General features: G+C 45.8%; 4 non-coding genes across 4 annotated transcripts; all 4 read left to right on the top strand.

Moving 5' to 3' along the window:
* The first annotated feature begins 1,601 nt into the window (after positions 1-1,601).
* Positions 1,602-1,674, top strand: trnav-uac (transfer RNA valine (anticodon UAC)). The gene has a single exon. It is a non-coding gene; the product is annotated as a tRNA-Val (tRNA).
* Positions 1,675-3,338: 1,664 nt separating this feature from the next.
* Positions 3,339-3,420, top strand: trnal-aag (transfer RNA leucine (anticodon AAG)). The gene has a single exon. It is a non-coding gene; the product is annotated as a tRNA-Leu (tRNA).
* A 7,004-nt stretch (positions 3,421-10,424) lies between these two features.
* Positions 10,425-10,497, top strand: trnav-uac (transfer RNA valine (anticodon UAC)). The gene has a single exon. It is a non-coding gene; the product is annotated as a tRNA-Val (tRNA).
* Positions 10,498-19,247: 8,750 nt separating this feature from the next.
* Positions 19,248-19,320, top strand: trnav-uac (transfer RNA valine (anticodon UAC)). The gene has a single exon. It is a non-coding gene; the product is annotated as a tRNA-Val (tRNA).
* The last annotated feature ends 2,247 nt before the right edge of the window (positions 19,321-21,567 follow it).

Below are 21,567 nucleotides of genomic sequence, written 5' to 3' on the forward strand. Positions count from 1 at the left end.
CCTGTAGTCCGGTGTGTTTCATGTTCCGTGTAAACGTGAAAGTTGTCCTGTTTCGAGCAATGGGTGAAATCATTTAGCAAAGCAAGAATCGAAATTGCAGTAATGTCAAGTAGCTCATGGTAATTTGACCCAATCATAACCGATCATATATTCTCACGCACTCACAGATACATTTGTAGCTGAATCCAGTCTGAGAAGATAGACTCAGTTTACCAGTGATTTTTGTCTGGTTTGATGGGCTATCGTTAACTGCTGAGAAATTGATATTGGAGACGGGCACATCCCAGCAGCTGTGCGAGTCGGAGAGGGATCATTCAAACCTTTTCACGTCAGTTTGAATCTGTTGTTATGCAGGAACACAATTGGAAGTGCAAGAAAATGGACTCGCGGACGTGCTGGTAGTATGGCCGAGCGGTCTAAGGCACTGGATTAAGGCTCCAGTCTCGACAGAGGCGTGGGTTCGAATCCCCCCGCTGCCATTTCTGCTGAACAGCTCCAACGGAACAGCTGGTTTAAATGCTGCTTCAATCCCTGCCTCATTTCTGTTTAAAACAGAAGTAAAATGAGTTTGCTACCCGGCGAATTGACTGCGGTGTGGAAAAGTGCCGAATTTTCCAAAGTGTCTGTGCTGTCGTGATCGTGTTCGCTTCCCGCATGGAAAATCGCCAGCAGCTCTACTGTTGCTTTCTGTTCCAGGCAAGTTGAGCTTTTACTGGAACCGAATGGAGACTGTTATTTCATCGTTGTTGCGAAACAGAGTCCTACGGTGACTCGACTCGTCGTTATTTGGTTTTCTGGCCAATGAGAAAATCGTTCCAATGTATTTCGATGTCATATGTTATTGAATTTCTCCCACTTCAGTCATTTCCGTCCTGGAGACATCGGAAGGGAAAGGTAATCTAATCGAGACTGTGATTGGTGAAATTCACTTTTTATGGCCCATTCTTATTATGTTCTTTCTTTGTCTCTTTGCAGCATTGTCTGGGAAGTGGTGGTGCACTCAGGCTCCAGTATGTTTGAAAGAGTAGTTTGGAATTGCCCTGTTGTTCGTTGTGTGATTACTTTATGGCTCATGCCCCCGGACTGTCTCACATTTAGCATTCATGCTCGCTGTGTCTGAAAATGCATTTGGTTTTCCAGTTTTGTTTGTGTTCCGTGTTAAATGCTTTCTGTTTTGCGATTCGCTCAATACATTACGAATTAACAGGGTTTCTGAGGTAACTTCCAGCTGAGAATCTGGGAAACCTTCACGGAGTATGGTCAGTCGGAGCAAAAGTAAGGAAGTCGTTCGTTTCTGCAGTGTTTCACAATGCTACCTTTCCCGTGAGCAGTCGAACAGACTAAATGATTTTGCCACAGACTGCGACGGTAAGCTCCGCAAAAACGTAATTCTTTAAAGCAGGTGTAAGCAACACAACGTTATTGGGGTACACCGCGTGGAAACAGATACTTCGGTGTATCTCGTCCATGCTCACCACATCGCTAAAATTAAACAAGTCCCATTAAACAACGAGCTAACGGAAACAGAAAGGTGAAAGGTAGAATGGCTTCAACTTTCAGTGCTGGATGCCACTGAGCTGCAGCGAGGGCGACCGAGGCTTGTTTCTGTAGTGTAGTGGTCATCACGTTCGCCTTACACGCGAAAGGTCCTCAGTTCGAAACTGGGCAGAAACTGCTTTACTCTTCAACTGCAGCCTTTGACATCGACAAGAACGTAGCTTTCTTGCTTGCTTTCCCATGTGCAAACCTGCCTTCGAGTTTGCTTGAACAAATCTTCTCTCGTAGTGCAATGCAATGCAATTCCATTTAATTACTGTGCAAAGCATTGTAAAGTTTTTCTCCAACCTGTTTCCTATCATATGCCATTCTGTTTGAGAGTGTAGTTACCCCCTTCTGATCCTTCCACGAAAAGCATTACCGCATTCGCATTCCTTGCGCAGGCGGCCCGGTTCAAAGACAGGGAAGAAGCTGATGTGCTGGTGTCACAGTGCACCACGGATTCCTCAACTAGTCTGTCTGTCAAATGTATCCCAAAGTCGTCTCTGAAAGACCTCATTTGGAAGGTGTCTGTCGTTATTCAGCGTGCGAGAATTGGCACCAGAGGTCCTGAATCATGTTTTGGAGCAGATCGCACGTTAGTGGCTCATTCAATCAGCAACAGCAATGAAAGAAATTCCACTCTCAGAGGAACCTCTGGACCTGTGCTTTCATAGCGTCGCTAGTATTAAGGTGCGCCCCGAGATCTAAGCCACGTTGGTACTGAAACGGAGGAATCGACAGAGAGGCGACAGAATGACATCGCATCCATTTGGTTTTCTTTAATTCACTGACGAGCAGGAAAATTGAAACGGGGAGGGCGAGTGGGGAAGTGAGGCAGTTGCAGCTCTGGAGAACGTCCTTCTTTGTGATTCACTCAGCAACCAGAGACGTGACGGTGACTCAGGCGTGAGAGCTCTTCACATCGTGAACAAAAAGCAATCAAGGGCAGTTAGCACCTCTTCCGGAGTGGGGGTGGGGTGAGGTAATTACCTTTTGACTTCTGTTACTATGTTCAGAAACTGCCTTTTGGATTGAGGTGAACAGAAATTGCATTTCTAAAAAGCACCATGGAACTTGTTAAACTTTATTGAGTCGCGCTTTTTCATCGATTCACACACAGGTTTCCAACTCTTTTGGTATCGATGAGGCTCATGTGCAGGTGTGATAATCTCTGCAGCAAATTGCACGGTTAAGGTAAAAGGCAAGGAAAGTGACATCTCGAACCGGCCCCGAGGTCAGACCTTCCTCACAATGTAATCTGTCGTTCTCGGATTGTAATGCTACCTCCGGTTTTAGGGTGGAACATTCTTTGGGAACCATATTCTGCAAAACAGACACAGTGACTGAAACAATGCTGCACGGTATGATTTGGGACACGGCCTGCTCAGCTTTGTGAATTTTCCCTGTAGTCCGGTGTGTTTCATGTTCCGTGTAAACGTGAAAGTTGTCCTGTTTCGAGCAATGGGTGAAATCATTTAGCAAAGCAAGAATCGAAATTGCAGTAATGTCAAGTAGCTCATGGTAATTTGACCCAATCATAACCGATCATATATTCTCACGCACTCACAGATACATTTGTAGCTGAATCCAGTCTGAGAAGATAGACTCAGTTTACCAGTGATTTTTGTCTGGTTTGATGGGCTATCGTTAACTGCTGAGAAATTGATATTGGAGACGGGCACATCCCAGCAGCTGTGCGAGTCGGAGAGGGATCATTCAAACCTTTTCACGTCAGTTTGAATCTGTTGTTATGCAGGAACACAATTGGAAGTGCAAGAAAATGGACTCGCGGACGTGCTGGTAGTGTGGCCGAGCGGTCTAAGGCACTGGATTAAGGCTCCAGTCTCGACAGAGGCGTGGGTTCGAATCCCACCGCTGCCATTTCTGCTGAACAGCTCCAACGGAACAGCTGGTTTAAATGCTGCTTCAATCCCTGCCTCATTTCTGTTTAAAACAGAAGTAAAATGAGTTTGCTTCCCGGCGAATTGACTGCGGTGTGGAAAAGTGCCGAATTTTCCAAAGTGTCTGTGCTGTCGTGATCGTGTTCGCTTCCCGCATGGAAAATCGCCAGCAGCTCTACTGTTGCTTTCTGTTCCAGGCAAGTTGAGCTTTTATTGGAACCGAATGGAGACTGTTATTTCATCGTTGTTGCGAAACAGAGTCCTACGGTGACTCGACTCGTCGTTATTTGGTTTTCTGGCCAATGAGAAAATCGTTCCAATGTATTTCGATGTCATATGTTATTGAATTTCTCCCACTTCAGTCATTTCCGTCCTGGAGACATCGGAAGGGAAAGGTAATCTAATCGAGACTGTGATTGGTGAAATTCACTTTTTATGGCCCATTCTTATTATGTTCTTTCTTTGTCTCTTTGCAGCATTGTCTGGGAAGTGGTGGTGCACTCAGGCTCCAGTATGTTTGAAAGAGTAGTTTGGAATTGCCCTGTTGTTCGTTGTGTGATTACTTTATGGCTCATGCCCCCGGACTGTCTCACATTTAGCATTCATGCTCGCTGTGTCTGAAAATGCATTTGGTTTTCCAGTTTTGTTTGTGTTCCGTGTTAAATGCTTTCTGTTTTGCGATTCGCTCAATACATTACGAATTAACAGGGTTTCTGAGGTAACTTCCAGCTGAGAATCTGGGAAACCTTCACGGAGTATGGTCAGTCGGAGCAAAAGTAAGGAAGTCGTTCGTTTCTGCAGTGTTTCACAATGCTACCTTTCCCGTGAGCAGTCGAACAGACTAAATGATTTTGCCACAGACTGCGACGGTAAGCTCCGCAAAAACGTAATTCTTTAAAGCAGGTGTAAGCAACACAACGTTATTGGGGTACACCGCGTGGAAACAGACACTTCGGTGTATCTCGTCCATGCTCACCACATCGCTAAAATTAAACAAGTCCCATTAAACAACGAGCTAACGGAAACAGAAAGGTGAAAGGTAGAATGGCTTCAACTTTCAGTGCTGGATGCCACTGAGCTGCAGCGAGGGCGACCGAGGCTTGTTTCTGTAGTGTCGTGGTCATCACGTTCGCCTTACACGCGAAAGGTCCTCAGTTCGAAACTGGGCAGAAACTGCTTTACTCTTCAACTGCAGCCTTTGACATCGACAAGAACGTAGCTTTCTTGCTTGCTTTCCCATGTGCAAACCTGCCTTCGAGTTTGCTTGAACAAATCTTCTCTCGTAGTGCAATGCAATGCAATTCCATTTAATTACTGTGCAAAGCATTGTAAAGTTTTTCTCCAACCTGTTTCCTATCATATGCCATTCTGTTTGAGAGTGTAGTTACCCCCTTCTGATCCTTCCACGAAAAGCATTACCGCATTCGCATTCCTTGCGCAGGCGGCCCGGTTCAAAGACAGGGAAGAAGCTGATGTGCTGGTGTCACAGTGCACCACGGATTCCTCAACTAGTCTGTCTGTCAAATGTATCCCAAAGTCGTCTCTGAAAGACCTCATTTGGAAGGTGTCTGTCGTTATTCAGCGTGCGAGAATTGGCACCAGAGGTCCTGAATCATGTTTTGGAGCAGATCGCACGTTAGTGGCTCATTCAATCAGCAACAGCAATGAAAGAAATTACACTCTCAGAGGAACCTCTGGACCTGTGCTTTCATAGCGTCGCTAGTATTAAGGTGCGCCCCGAGATCTAAGCCACGTTGGAACTGAAACGGAGGAATCGACAGAGAGGCGACAGAATGACATCGCATCCATTTGGTTTTCTTTAAATCACTGACGAGCAGGAAAATGGAAACGGGGAGGGCGAGTGGGGAAGTGAGGCAGTTGCAGCTCTGGAGAACGTCCTTCTTTGTGATTCACTCAGCAACCAGAGACGTGACGGTGACTCAGGCGTGAGAGCTCTTCACATCGTGAACAAAAAGCAATCAAGGGCAGTTAGCACCTCTTCCGGAGTGGGGGTGGGGTGAGGTAATTACCTTTTGACTTCTGTTACTATGTTCAGAAACTGCCTTTTGGATTGAGGTGAACAGAAACTGCATTTCTAAAAAGCACCATGGAACTTGTTAAACTTTATTGAGTCGCGCTTTTTCATCGATTCACACACAGGTTTCCAACTCTTTTGGTATCGATGAGGCTCATGTCCAGGTGTGATAATCTCTGCAGCAAATTGCACGGTTAAGGTAAAAGGCAAGGAAAGTGACATCTCGAACCGGCCCCGAGGTCAGACCTTCCTCACAATGTAATCTGTCGTTCTCGGATTGTAATGCTACCTCCGGTTTTAGGGTGGAACATTCTTTGGGAACCTTATTCTGCAAAACAGACACAGTGACTGAAACAATGCTGCACGGTATGATTTGGGACACGGCCTGCTCAGCTTTGTGAATTTTCCCTGTAGTCCGGTGTGTTTCATGTTCCGTGTAAACGTGAAAGTTGTCCTGTTTCGAGCAATGGGTGAAATCATTTAGCAAAGCAAGAATCGAAATTGCAGTAATGTCAAGTAGCTCATGGTAATTTGACCCAATCATAACCGATCATATATTCTCACGCACTCACAGATACATTTGTAGCTGAATCCAGTCTGAGAAGATAGACTCAGTTTACCAGTGATTTTTGTCTGGTTTGATGGGCTATCGTTAACTGCTGAGAAATTGATATTGGAGACGGGCACATCCCAGCAGCTGTGCGAGTCGGAGAGGGATCATTCAAACCTTTTCACGTCAGTTTGAATCTGTTGTTATGCAGGAACACAATTGGAAGTGCAAGACAATGGACTCGCGGACGTGCTGGTAGTATGGCCGAGCGGTCTAAGGCACTGGATTAAGGCTCCCGTCTCGACAGAGGCGTGGGTTCGAATCCCCCCGCTGCCATTTCTGCTGAACAGCTCCAACGGAACAGCTGGTTTAAATGCTGCTTCAATCCCTGCCTCATTTCTGTTTAAAACAGAAGTAAAATGAGTTTGCTTCCCGGCGAATTGACTGCGGTGTGGAAAAGTGCCGAATTTTCCAAAGTGTCTGTGCTGTCGTGATCGTGTTCGCTTCCCGCATGGAAAATCGCCAGCAGCTCTACTGTTGCTTTCTGTTCCAGGCAAGTTGAGCTTTTACTGGAACCGAATGGAGACTGTTATTTCATCGTTGTTGCGAAACAGAGTCCTACGGTGACTCGACTCGTCGTTATTTGGTTTTCTGGCCAATGAGAAAATCGTTCCAATGTATTTCGATGTCATATGTTATTGAATTTCTCCCACTTCAGTCATTTCCGTCCTGGAGACATCGGAAGGGAAAGGTAATCTAATCGAGACTGTGATTGGTGAAATTCACTTTTTATGGCCCATTCTTATTATGTTCTTTCTTTGTCTCTTTGCAGCATTGTCTGGGAAGTGGTGGTGCACTCAGGCTCCAGTATGTTTGAAAGAGTAGTTTGGAATTGCCCTGTTGTTCGTTGTGTGATTACTTTATGGCTCATGCCCCCGGACTGTCTCACATTTAGCATTCATGCTCGCTGTGTCTGAAAATGCATTTGGTTTTCCAGTTTTGTTTGTGTTCCGTGTTAAATGCTTTCTGTTTTGCGATTCGCTCAATACATTACGAATTAACAGGGTTTCTGAGGTAACTTCCAGCTGAGAATCTGGGAAACCTTCACGGAGTATGGTCAGTCGGAGCAAAAGTAAGGAAGTCGTTCGTTTCTGCAGTGTTTCACAATGCTACCTTTCCCGTGAGCAGTCGAACAGACTAAATGATTTTGCCACAGACTGCGACGGTAAGCTCCGCAAAAACGTAATTCTTTAAAGCAGGTGTAAGCAACACAACGTTATTGGGGTACACCGCGTGGAAACAGACACTTCGGTGTATCTCGTCCATGCTCACCACATCGCTAAAATTAAACAAGTCCCATTAAACAACGAGCTAACGGAAACAGAAAGGTGAAAGGTAGAATGGCTTCAACTTTCAGTGCTGGATGCCACTGAGCTGCAGCGAGGGCGACCGAGGCTTGTTTCTGTAGTGTCGTGGTCATCACGTTCGCCTTACACGCGAAAGGTCCTCAGTTCGAAACTGGGCAGAAACTGCTTTACTCTTCAACTGCAGCCTTTGACATCGACAAGAACGTAGCTTTCTTGCTTGCTTTCCCATGTGCAAACCTGCCTTCGAGTTTGCTTGAACAAATCTTCTCTCGTAGTGCAATGCAATGCAATTCCATTTAATTACTGTGCAAAGCATTGTAAAGTTTTTCTCCAACCTGTTTCCTATCATATGCCATTCTGTTTGAGAGTGTAGTTACCCCCTTCTGATCCTTCCACGAAAAGCATTACCGCATTCGCATTCCTTGCGCAGGCGGCCCGGTTCAAAGACAGGGAAGAAGCTGATGTGCTGGTGTCACAGTGCACCACGGATTCTTCAACTAGTCTGTCTGTCAAATGTATCCCAAAGTCGTCTCTGAAAGACCTCATTTGGAAGGTGTCTGTCGTTATTCAGCGTGCGAGAATTGGCACCAGAGGTCCTGAATCATGTTTTGGAGCAGATCGCACGTTAGTGGCTCATTCAATCAGCAACAGCAATGAAAGAAATTCCACTCTCAGAGGAACCTCTGGACCTGTGCTTTCATAGCGTCGCTAGTATTAAGGTGCGCCCCGAGATCTAAGCCACGTTGGAACTGAAACGGAGGAATCGACAGAGAGGCGACAGAATGACATCGCATCCATTTGGTTTTCTTTAAATCACTGACGAGCAGGAAAATGGAAACGGGGAGGGCGAGTGGGGAAGTGAGGCAGTTGCAGCTCTGGAGAACGTCCTTCTTTGTGATTCACTCAGCAACCAGAGACGTGACGGTGACTCAGGCGTGAGAGCTCTTCACATCGTGAACAAAAAGCAATCAAGGGCAGTTAGCACCTCTTCCGGAGTGGGGGTGGGGTGAGGTAATTACCTTTTGACTTCTGTTACTATGTTCAGAAACTGCCTTTTGGATTGAGGTGAACAGAAACTGCATTTCTAAAAAGCACCATGGAACTTGTTAAACTTTATTGAGTCGCGCTTTTTCATCGATTCACACACAGGTTTCCAACTCTTTTGGTATCGATGAGGCTCATGTCCAGGTGTGACAATCTCTGCAGCAAATTGCACGGTTAAGGTAAAAGGCAAGGAAAGTGACATCTCGAACCGGCCCCGAGGTCAGACCTTCCTCACAATGTAATCTGTCGTTCTCGGATTGTAATGCTACCTCCGGTTTTAGGGTGGAACATTCTTTGGGAACCTTATTCTGCAAAACAGACACAGTGACTGAAACAATGCTGCACGGTATGATTTGGGACACGGCCTGCTCAGCTTTGTGAATTTTCCCTGTAGTCCGGTGTGTTTCATGTTCCGTGTAAACGTGAAAGTTGTCCTGTTTCGAGCAATGGGTGAAATCATTTAGCAAAGCAAGAATCGAAATTGCAGTAATGTCAAGTAGCTCATGGTAATTTGACCCAATCATAACCGATCATATATTCTCACGCACTCACAGATACATTTGTAGCTGAATCCAGTCTGAGAAGATAGACTCAGTTTACCAGTGATTTTTGTCTGGTTTGATGGGCTATCGTTAACTGCTGAGAAATTGATATTGGAGACGGGCACATCCCAGCAGCTGTGCGAGTCGGAGAGGGATCATTCAAACCTTTTCACGTCAGTTTGAATCTGTTGTTATGCAGGAACACAATTGGAAGTGCAAGACAATGGACTCGCGGACGTGCTGGTAGTATGGCCGAGCGGTCTAAGGCACTGGATTAAGGCTCCAGTCTCGACAGAGGCGTGGGTTCGAATCCCCCCGCTGCCATTTCTGCTGAACAGCTCCAACGGACCAGCTGGTTTAAATGCTGCTTCAATCCCTGCCTCATTTCTGTTTAAAACAGAAGTAAAATGAGTTTGCTTCCCGGCGAATTGACTGCGGTGTGGAAAAGTGCCGAATTTTCCAAAGTGTCTGTGCTGTCGTGATCGTGTTCGCTTCCCGCATGGAAAATCGCCAGCAGCTCTACTGTTGCTTTCTGTTCCAGGCAAGTTGAGCTTTTACTGGAACCGAATGGAGACTGTTATTTCATCGTTGTTGCGAAACAGAGTCCTACGGTGACTCGACTCGTCGTTATTTGGTTTTCTGGCCAATGAGAAAATCGTTCCAATGTATTTCGATGTCATATGTTATTGAATTTCTCCCACTTCAGTCATTTCCGTCCTGGAGACATCGGAAGGGAAAGGTAATCTAATCGAGACTGTGATTGGTGAAATTCACTTTTTATGGCCCATTCTTATTATGTTCTTTCTTTGTCTCTTTGCAGCATTGTCTGGGAAGTGGTGGTGCACTCAGGCTCCAGTATGTTTGAAAGAGTAGTTTGGAATTGCCCTGTTGTTCGTTGTGTGATTACTTTATGGCTCATGCCCCCGGACTGTCTCACATTTAGCATTCATGCTCGCTGTGTCTGAAAATGCATTTGGTTTTCCAGTTTTGTTTGTGTTCCGTGTTAAATGCTTTCTGTTTTGCGATTCGCTCAATACATTACGAATTAACAGGGTTTCTGAGGTAACTTCCAGCTGAGAATCTGGGAAACCTTCACGGAGTATGGTCAGTCGGAGCAAAAGTAAGGAAGTCGTTCGTTTCTGCAGTGTTTCACAATGCTACCTTTCCCGTGAGCAGTCGAACAGACTAAATGATTTTGCCACAGACTGCGACGGTAAGCTCCGCAAAAACGTAATTCTTTAAAGCAGGTGTAAGCAACACAACGTTATTGGGGTACACCGCGTGGAAACAGACACTTCGGTGTATCTCGTCCATGCTCACCACATCGCTAAAATTAAACAAGTCCCATTAAACAACGAGCTAACGGAAACAGAAAGGTGAAAGGTAGAATGGCTTCAACTTTCAGTGCTGGATGCCACTGAGCTGCAGCGAGGGCGACCGAGGCTTGTTTCTGTAGTGTAGTGGTCATCACGTTCGCCTTACACGCGAAAGGTCCTCAGTTCGAAACTGGGCAGAAACTGCTTTACTCTTCAACTGCAGCCTTTGACATCGACAAGAACGTAGCTTTCTTGCTTGCTTTCCCATGTGCAAACCTGCCTTCGAGTTTGCTTGAACAAATCTTCTCTCGTAGTGCAATGCAATGCAATTCCATTTAATTACTGTGCAAAGCATTGTAAAGTTTTTCTCCAACCTGTTTCCTATCATATGCCATTCTGTTTGAGAGTGTAGTTACCCCCTTCTGATCCTTCCACGAAAAGCATTACCGCATTCGCATTCCTTGCGCAGGCGGCCCGGTTCAAAGACAGGGAAGAAGCTGATGTGCTGGTGTCACAGTGCACCACGGATTCCTCAACTAGTCTGTCTGTCAAATGTATCCCAAAGTCGTCTCTGAAAGACCTCATTTGGAAGGTGTCTGTCGTTATTCAGCGTGCGAGAATTGGCACCAGAGGTCCTGAATCATGTTTTGGAGCAGATCGCACGTTAGTGGCTCATTCAATCAGCAACAGCAATGAAAGAAATTACACTCTCAGAGGAACCTCTGGACCTGTGCTTTCATAGCGTCGCTAGTATTAAGGTGCGCCCCGAGATCTAAGCCACGTTGGAACTGAAACGGAGGAATCGACAGAGAGGCGACAGAATGACATCGCATCCATTTGGTTTTCTTTAAATCACTGACGAGCAGGAAAATGGAAACGGGGAGGGCGAGTGGGGAAGTGAGGCAGTTGCAGCTCTGGAGAACGTCCTTCTTTGTGATTCACTCAGCAACCAGAGACGTGACGGTGACTCAGGCGTGAGAGCTCTTCACATCGTGAACAAAAAGCAATCAAGGGCAGTTAGCACCTCTTCCGGAGTGGGGGTGGGGTGAGGTAATTACCTTTTGACTTCTGTTACTATGTTCAGAAACTGCCTTTTGGATTGAGGTGAACAGAAACTGCATTTCTAAAAAGCACCATGGAACTTGTTAAACTTTATTGAGTCGCGCTTTTTCATCGATTCACACACAGGTTTCCAACTCTTTTGGTATCGATGAGGCTCATGTCCAGGTGTGATAATCTCTGCAGCAAATTGCACGGTTAAGGTAAAAGGCATGGAAAGTGACATCTCGAACCGGCCCCGAGGTCAGACCTTCCTCACAATGTAATCTGTCGTTCTCGGATTGTAATGCTACCTCCGGTTTTAGGGTGGAACATTCTTTGGGAACCTTATTCTGCAAAACAGACACAGTGACTGAAACAATGCTGCACGGTATGATTTGGGACACGGCCTGCTCAGCTTTGTGAATTTTCCCTGTAGTCCGGTGTGTTTCATGTTCCGTGTAAACGTGAAAGTTGTCCTGTTTCGAGCAATGGGTGAAATCATTTAGCAAAGCAAGAATCGAAATTGCAGTAATGTCAAGTAGCTCATGGTAATTTGACCCAATCATAACCGATCATATATTCTCACGCACTCACAGATACATTTGTAGCTGAATCCAGTCTGAGAAGATAGACTCAGTTTACCAGTGATTTTTGTCTGGTTTGATGGGCTATCGTTAACTGCTGAGAAATTGATATTGGAGACGGGCACATCCCAGCAGCTGTGCGAGTCGGAGAGGGATCTTTCAAACCTTTTCACGTCAGTTTGAATCTGTTGTTATGCAGGAACACAATTGGAAGTGCAAGAAAATGGACACGTGGACGTGCTGGTAGTATGGCCGAGCGGTCTAAGGCACTGGATTAAGGCTCCAGTCTCGACAGAGGCGTGGGTTCGAATCCCCCCGCTGCCATTTCTGCTGAACAGCTCCAACGGAACAGCTGGTTTAAATGCTGCTTCAATCCCTGCCTCATTTCTGTTTAAAACAGAAGTAAAATGAGTTTGCTTCCCGGCGAATTGACTGCGGTGTGGAAAAGTGCCGAATTTTCCAAAGTGTCTGTGCTGTCGTGATCGTGTTCGCTTCCCGCATGGAAAATCGCCAGCAGCTCTACTGTTGCTTTCTGTTCCAGGCAAGTTGAGCTTTTACTGGAACCGAATGGAGACTGTTATTTCATCGTTGTTGCGAAACAGAGTCCTACGGTGACTCGACTCGTCGTTATTTGGTTTTCTGGCCAATGAGAAAATCGTTCCAATGTATTTCGATGTCATATGTTATTGAATTTCTCCCACTTCAGTCATTTCCGTCCTGGAGACATCGGAAGGGAAAGGTAATCTAATCGAGACTGTGATTGGTGAAATTCACTTTTTATGGCCCATTCTTATTATGTTCTTTCTTTGTCTCTTTGCAGCATTGTCTGGGAAGTGGTGGTGCACTCAGGCTCCAGTATGTTTGAAAGAGTAGTTTGGAATTGCCCTGTTGTTCGTTGTGTGATTACTTTATGGCTCATGCCCCCGGACTGTCTCACATTTAGCATTCATGCTCGCTGTGTCTGAAAATGCATTTGGTTTTCCAGTTTTGTTTGTGTTCCGTGTTAAATGCTTTCTGTTTTGCGATTCGCTCAATACATTACGAATTAACAGGGTTTCTGAGGTAACTTCCAGCTGAGAATCTGGGAAACCTTCACGGAGTATGGTCAGTCGGAGCAAAAGTAAGGAAGTCGTTCGTTTCTGCAGTGTTTCACAATGCTACCTTTCCCGTGAGCAGTCGAACAGACTAAATGATTTTGCCACAGACTGCGACGGTAAGCTCCGCAAAAACGTAATTCTTTAAAGCAGGTGTAAGCAACACAACGTTATTGGGGTACACCGCGTGGAAACAGACACTTCGGTGTATCTCGTCCATGCTCACCACATCGCTAAAATTAAACAAGTCCCATTAAACAACGAGCTAACGGAAACAGAAAGGTGAAAGGTAGAATGGCTTCAACTTTCAGTGCTGGATGCCACTGAGCTGCAGCGAGGGCGACCGAGGCTTGTTTCTGTAGTGTCGTGGTCATCACGTTCGCCTTACACGCGAAAGGTCCTCAGTTCGAAACTGGGCAGAAACTGCTTTACTCTTCAACTGCAGCCTTTGACATCGACAAGAACGTAGCTTTCTTGCTTGCTTTCCCATGTGCAAACCTGCCTTCGAGTTTGCTTGAACATATCTTCTCTCGTAGTGCAATGCAATGCAATTCCATTTAATTACTGTGCAAAGCATTGTAAAGTTTTTCTCCAACCTGTTTCCTATCATATGCCATTCTGTTTGAGAGTGTAGTTACCCCCTTCTGATCCTTCCACGAAAAGCATTACCGCATTCGCATTCCTTGCGCAGGCGGCCCGGTTCAAAGACAGGGAAGAAGCTGATGTGCTGGTGTCACAGTGCACCACGGATTCCTCAACTAGTCTGTCTGTCAAATGTATCCCAAAGTCGTCTCTGAAAGACCTCATTTGGAAGGTGTCTGTCGTTATTCAGCGTGCGAGAATTGGCACCAGAGGTCCTGAATCATGTTTTGGAGCAGATCGCACGTTAGTGGCTCATTCAATCAGCAACAGCAATGAAAGAAATTACACTCTCAGAGGAACCTCTGGACCTGTGCTTTCATAGCGTCGCTAGTATTAAGGTGCGCCCCGAGATCTAAGCCACGTTGGAACTGAAACGGAGGAATCGACAGAGAGGCGACAGAATGACATCGCATCCATTTGGTTTTCTTTAAATCACTGACGAGCAGGAAAATGGAAACGGGGAGGGCGAGTGGGGAAGTGAGGCAGTTGCAGCTCTGGAGAACGTCCTTCTTTGTGATTCACTCAGCAACCAGAGACGTGACGGTGACTCAGGCGTGAGAGCTCTTCACATCGTGAACAAAAAGCAATCAAGGGCAGTTAGCACCTCTTCCGGAGTGGGGGTGGGGTGAGGTAATTACCTTTTGACTTCTGTTACTATGTTCAGAAACTGCCTTTTGGATTGAGGTGAACAGAAACTGCATTTCTAAAAAGCACCATGGAACTTGTTAAACTTTATTGAGTCGCGCTTTTTCATCGATTCACACACAGGTTTCCAACTCTTTTGGTATCGATGAGGCTCATGTCCAGGTGTGATAATCTCTGCAGCAAATTGCACGGTTAAGGTAAAAGGCAAGGAAAGTGACATCTCGAACCGGCCCCGAGGTCAGACCTTCCTCACAATGTAATCTGTCGTTCTCGGATTGTAATGCTACCTCCGGTTTTAGGGTGGAACATTCTTTGGGAACCTTATTCTGCAAAACAGACACAGTGACTGAAACAATGCTGCACGGTATGATTTGGGACACGGCCTGCTCAGCTTTGTGAATTTTCCCTGTAGTCCGGTGTGTTTCATGTTCCGTGTAAACGTGAAAGTTGTCCTGTTTCGAGCAATGGGTGAAATCATTTAGCAAAGCAAGAATCGAAATTGCAGTAATGTCAAGTAGCTCATGGTAATTTGACCCAATCATAACCGATCATATATTCTCACGCACTCACAGATACATTTGTAGCTGAATCCAGTCTGAGAAGATAGACTCAGTTTACCAGTGATTTTTGTCTGGTTTGATGGGCTATCGTTAACTGCTGAGAAATTGATATTGGAGACGGGCACATCCCAGCAGCTGTGCGAGTCGGAGAGGGATCTTTCAAACCTTTTCACGTCAGTTTGAATCTGTTGTTATGCAGGAACACAATTGGAAGTGCAAGAAAATGGACACGTGGACGTGCTGGTAGTATGGCCGAGCGGTCTAAGGCACTGGATTAAGGCTCCAGTCTCGACAGAGGCGTGGGTTCGAATCCCCCCGCTGCCATTTCTGCTGAACAGCTCCAACGGAACAGCTGGTTTAAATGCTGCTTCAATCCCTGCCTCATTTCTGTTTAAAACAGAAGTAAAATGAGTTTGCTTCCCGGCGAATTGACTGCGGTGTGGAAAAGTGCCGAATTTTCCAAAGTGTCTGTGCTGTCGTGATCGTGTTCGCTTCCCGCATGGAAAATCGCCAGCAGCTCTACTGTTGCTTTCTGTTCCAGGCAAGTTGAGCTTTTACTGGAACCGAATGGAGACTGTTATTTCATCGTTGTTGCGAAACAGAGTCCTACGGTGACTCGACTCGTCGTTATTTGGTTTTCTGGCCAATGAGAAAATCGTTCCAATGTATTTCGATGTCATATGTTATTGAATTTCTCCCACTTCAGTCATTTCCGTCCTGGAGACATCGGAAGGGAAAGGTAATCTAATCGAGACTGTGATTGGTGAAATTCACTTTTTATGGCCCATTCTTATTATGTTCTTTCTTTGTCTCTTTGCAGCATTGTCTGGGAAGTGGTGGTGCACTCAGGCTCCAGTATGTTTGAAAGAGTAGTTTGGAATTGCCCTGTTGTTCGTTGTGTGATTACTTTATGGCTCATGCCCCCGGACTGTCTCACATTTAGCATTCATGCTCGCTGTGTCTGAAAATGCATTTGGTTTTCCAGTTTTGTTTGTGTTCCGTGTTAAATGCTTTCTGTTTTGCGATTCGCTCAATACATTACGAATTAACAGGGTTTCTGAGGTAACTTCCAGCTGAGAATCTGGGAAACCTTCACGGAGTATGGTCAGTCGGAGCAAAAGTAAGGAAGTCGTTCGTTTCTGCAGTGTTTCACAATGCTACCTTTCCCGTGAGCAGTCGAACAGACTAAATGATTTTGCCACAGACTGCGACGGTAAGCTCCGCAAAAACGTAATTCTTTAAAGCAGGTGTAAGCAACACAACGTTATTGGGGTACACCGCGTGGAAACAGACACTTCGGTGTATCTCGTCCATGCTCACCACATCGCTAAAATTGAACAAGTCCCATTAAACAACGAGCTAACGGAAACAGAAAGGTGAAAGGTAGAATGGCTTCAACTTTCAGTGCTGGATGCCACTGAGCTGCAGCGAGGGCGACCGAGGCTTGTTTCTGTAGTGTCGTGGTCATCACGTTCGCCTTACACGCGAAAAGTCCTCAGTTCGAAACTGGGCAGAAACTGCTTTACTCTTCAACTGCAGCCTTTGACATCGACAAGAACGTAGCTTTCTTGCTTGCTTTCCCATGTGCAAACCTGCCTTCGAGTTTGCTTGAACAAATCTTCTCTCGTAGTGCAATGCAATGCAATTCCATTTAATTACTGTGCAAAGCATTGTAAAGTTTTTCTCCAACCTGTTTCCTATCATATGCCATTCTGTTTGAGAGTGTAGTTACCCCCTTCTGATCCTTCCACGAAAAGCATTACCGCATTCGCATTCCTTGCGCAGGCGGCCCGGTTCAAAGACAGGGAAGAAGCTGATGTGCTGGTGTCACAGTGCACCACGGATTCCTCAACTAGTCTGTCTGTCAAATGTATCCCAAAGTCGTCTCTGAAAGACCTCATTTGGAAGGTGTCTGTCGTTATTCAGCGTGCGAGAATTGGCACCAGAGGTCCTGAATCATGTTTTGGAGCAGATCGCACGTTAGTGGCTCATTCAATCAGCAACAGCAATGAAAGAAATTACACTCTCAGAGGAACCTCTGGACCTGTGCTTTCATAGCGTCGCTAGTATTAAGGTGCGCCCCGAGATCTAAGCCACGTTGGAACTGAAACGGAGGAATCGACAGAGAGGCGACAGAATGACATCGCATCCATTTGGTTTTCTTTAAATCACTGACGAGCAGGAAAATGGAAACGGGGAGGGCGAGTGGGGAAGTGAGGCAGTTGCAGCTCTGGAGAACGTCCTTCTTTGTGATTCACTCAGCAACCAGAGACGTGACGGTGACTCAGGCGTGAGAGCTCTTCACATCGTGAACAAAAAGCAATCAAGGGCAGTTAGCACCTCTTCCGGAGTGGGGGTGGGGTGAGGTAATTACCTTTTGACTTCTGTTACTATGTTCAGAAACTGCCTTTTGGATTGAGGTGAACAGAAACTGCATTTCTAAAAAGCACCATGGAACTTGTTAAACTTTATTGAGTCGCGCTTTTTCATCGATTCACACACAGGTTTCCAACTCTTTTGGTATCGATGAGGCTCATGTCCAGGTGTGATAATCTCTGCAGCAAATTGCACGGTTAAGGTAAAAGGCAAGGAAAGTGACATCTCGAACCGGCCCCGAGGTCAGACCTTCCTCACAATGTAATCTGTCGTTCTCGGATTGTAATGCTACCTCCGGTTTTAGGGTGGAACATTCTTTGGGAACCTTATTCTGCAAAACAGACACAGTGACTGAAACAATGCTGCACGGTATGATTTGGGACACGGCCTGCTCAGCTTTGTGAATTTTCCCTGTAGTCCGGTGTGTTTCATGTTCCGTGTAAACGTGAAAGTTGTCCTGTTTCGAGCAATGGGTGAAATCATTTAGCAAAGCAAGAATCGAAATTGCAGTAATGTCAAGTAGCTCATGGTAATTTGACCCAATCATAACCGATCATATATTCTCACGCACTCACAGATACATTTGTAGCTGAATCCAGTCTGAGAAGATAGACTCAGTTTACCAGTGATTTTTGTCTGGTTTGATGGGCTATCGTTAACTGCTGAGAAATTGATATTGGAGACGGGCACATCCCAGCAGCTGTGCGAGTCGGAGAGGGATCTTTCAAACCTTTTCACGTCAGTTTGAATCTGTTGTTATGCAGGAACACAATTGGAAGTGCAAGAAAATGGACACGTGGACGTGCTGGTAGTATGGCCGAGCGGTCTAAGGCACTGGATTAAGGCTCCAGTCTCGACAGAGGCGTGGGTTCGAATCCCCCCGCTGCCATTTCTGCTGAACAGCTCCAACGGAACAGCTGGTTTAAATGCTGCTTCAATCCCTGCCTCATTTCTGTTTAAAACAGAAGTAAAATGAGTTTGCTTCCCGGCGAATTGACTGCGGTGTGGAAAAGTGCCGAATTTTCCAAAGTGTCTGTGCTGTCGTGATCGTGTTCGCTTCCCGCATGGAAAATCGCCAGCAGCTCTACTGTTGCTTTCTGTTCCAGGCAAGTTGAGCTTTTACTGGAACCGAATGGAGACTGTTATTTCATCGTTGTTGCGAAACAGAGTCCTACGGTGACTCGACTCGTCGTTATTTGGTTTTCTGGCCAATGAGAAAATCGTTCCAATGTATTTCGATGTCATATGTTATTGAATTTCTCCCACTTCAGTCATTTCCGTCCTGGAGACATCGGAAGGGAAAGGTAATCTAATCGAGACTGTGATTGGTGAAATTCACTTTTTATGGCCCATTCTTATTATGTTCTTTCTTTGTCTCTTTGCAGCATTGTCTGGGAAGTGGTGGTGCACTCAGGCTCCAGTATGTTTGAAAGAGTAGTTTGGAATTGCCCTGTTGTTCGTTGTGTGATTACTTTATGGCTCATGCCCCCGGACTGTCTCACATTTAGCATTCATGCTCGCTGTGTCTGAAAATGCATTTGGTTTTCCAGTTTTGTTTGTGTTCCGTGTTAAATGCTTTCTGTTTTGCGATTCGCTCAATACATTACGAATTAACAGGGTTTCTGAGGTAACTTCCAGCTGAGAATCTGGGAAACCTTCACGGAGTATGGTCAGTCGGAGCAAAAGTAAGGAAGTCGTTCGTTTCTGCAGTGTTTCACAATGCTACCTTTCCCGTGAGCAGTCGAACAGACTAAATGATTTTGCCACAGACTGCGACGGTAAGCTCCGCAAAAACGTAATTCTTTAAAGCAGGTGTAAGCAACACAACGTTATTGGGGTACACCGCGTGGAAACAGATACTTCGGTGTATCTCGTCCATGCTCACCACATCGCTAAAATTAAACAAGTCCCATTAAACAACGAGCTGACGGAAACAGAAAGGTGAAAGGTAGAATGGCTTCAACTTTCAGTGCTGGATGCCACTGAGCTGCAGCGAGGGCGACCGAGGCTTGTTTCTGTAGTGTAGTGGTCATCACGTTCGCCTTACACGCGAAAGGTCCTCAGTTCGAAACTGGGCAGAAACTGCTTTACTCTTCAACTGCAGCCTTTGACATCGACAAGAACGTAGCTTTCTTGCTTGCTTTCCCATGTGCAAACCTGCCTTCGAGTTTGCTTGAACCAATCTTCTCTCGAAGTGCAATGCAATGCAATTCCATTTAATTACTGTGCAAAGCATTGTAAAGTTTTTCTCCAACCTGTTTCCTATCATATGCCATTCTGTTTGAGAGTGTAGTTACCCCCTTCTGATCCTTCCACGAAAAGCATTACCGCATTCGCATTCCTTGCGCAGGCGGCCCGGTTCAAAGACAGGGAAGAAGCTGATGTGCTGGTGTCACAGTGCACCACGGATTCCTCAACTAGTCTGTCTGTCAAATGTATCCCAAAGTCGTCTCTGAAAGACCTCATTTGGAAGGTGTCTGTCGTTATTCAACGTGCGAGAATTGGCACCAGAGGTCCTGAATCATGTTTTGGAGCAGATCGCACGTTAGTGGCTCATTCAATCAGCAACAGCAATGAAAGAAATTACACTCTCAGAGGAACCTCTGGACCTGTGCTTTCATAGCGTCGCTAGTATTAAGGTGCGCCCCGAGATCTAAGCCACGTTGGAACTGAAACGGAGGAATCGACAGAGAGGCGACAGAATGACATCGCATCCATTTGGTTTTCTTTAAATCACTGACGAGCAGGAAAATGGAAACGGGGAGGGCGAGTGGGGAAGTGAGGCAGTTGCAGCTCTGGAGAACGTCCTTCTTTGTGATTCACTCAGCAACCAGAGACGTGACGGTGACTCAGGCGTGAGAGCTCTTCACATCGGGAACAAAAAGCAATCAAGGGCAGTTAGCACCTCTTCCGGAGTGGGGGTGGGGTGAGGTAATTACCTTTTGACTTCTGTTACTATGTTCAGAAACTGCCTTTTGGATTGAGGTGAACAGAAACTGCATTTCTAAAAAGCACCATGGAACTTGTTAAACTTTATTGAGTCGCGCTTTTTCATCGATTCACACACAGGTTTCCAACTCTTTTGGTATCGATGAGGCTCATGTCCAGGTGTGATAATCTCTGCAGCAAATTGCACGGTTAAGGTAAAAGGCAAGGAAAGTGACATCTCGAACCGGCCCCGAGGTCAGACCTTCCTCACAATGTAATCTGTCGTTCTCGGATTGTAATGCTACCTCCGGTTTTAGGGTGGAACATTCTTTGGGAACCTTATTCTGCAAAACAGACACAGTGACTGAAACAATGCTGCACGGTATGATTTGGGACACGGCCTGCTCAGCTTTGTGAATTTTCCCTGTAGTCCGGTGTGTTTCATGTTCCGTGTAAACGTGAAAGTTGTCCTGTTTCGAGCAATGGGTGAAATCATTTAGCAAAGCAAGAATCGAAATTGCAGTAATGTCAAGTAGCTCATGGTAATTTGACCCAATCATAACCGATCATATATTCTCACGCACTCACAGATACATTTGTAGCTGAATCCAGTCTGAGAAGATAGACTCAGTTTACCAGTGATTTTTGTCTTGTTTGATGGGCTATCGTTAACTGCTGAGAAATTGATATTGGAGACGGGCACATCCCAGCAGCTGTGCGAGTCGGAGAGGGATCATTCAAACCTTTTCACGTCAGTCTGAATCTGTTGTTATGCAGGAACACAATTGGAAGTACAAGAAAATGGACTCGCGGACGTGCTGGTAGTGTGGCCGAGCGGTCTAAGGCACTGGATTAAGGCTCCAGTCTCGACCGAGGCGTGGCTTCGAATCCCACCGCTGCCATTTCTGCTGAACAGCTCCAACGGAACAGCTGGTTTAAATGCTGCTTCAATCCCTGCCTCATTTCTGTTTAAAACAGAAGTAAAATGAGTTTGCTTCCCGGCGAATTGACTGCGGTGTGGAAAAGTGCCGAATTTTCCAAAGTGTCTGTGCTGTCGTGATCGTGTTCGCTTCCCGCATGGAAAATCGCCAGCAGCTCTACTGTTGCTTTCTGTTCCAGGCAAGTTGAGCTTTTACTGGAACCGAATGGAGACTGTTATTTCATCGTTGTTGCGAAACAGAGTCCTACGGTGACTCGACTTCGTCGTTATTTGGTTTTCTGGCCAATGAGAAAATCGTTCCAATGTATTTCGATGTCATATGTTATTGAATTTCTCCCACTTCAGTCATTTCCGTCCTGGAGACATCGGAAGGGAAAGGTAATCTAATCGAGACTGTGATTGGTGAAATTCACTTTTTATGGCCCATTCTTATTATGTTCTTTCTTTGTCTCTTTGCAGCATT

Source organism: Chiloscyllium punctatum, chromosome 18, assembly GCF_047496795.1.
Source record: "Chiloscyllium punctatum isolate Juve2018m chromosome 18, sChiPun1.3, whole genome shotgun sequence".
NCBI lineage: Eukaryota > Metazoa > Chordata > Chondrichthyes > Orectolobiformes > Hemiscylliidae > Chiloscyllium > Chiloscyllium punctatum.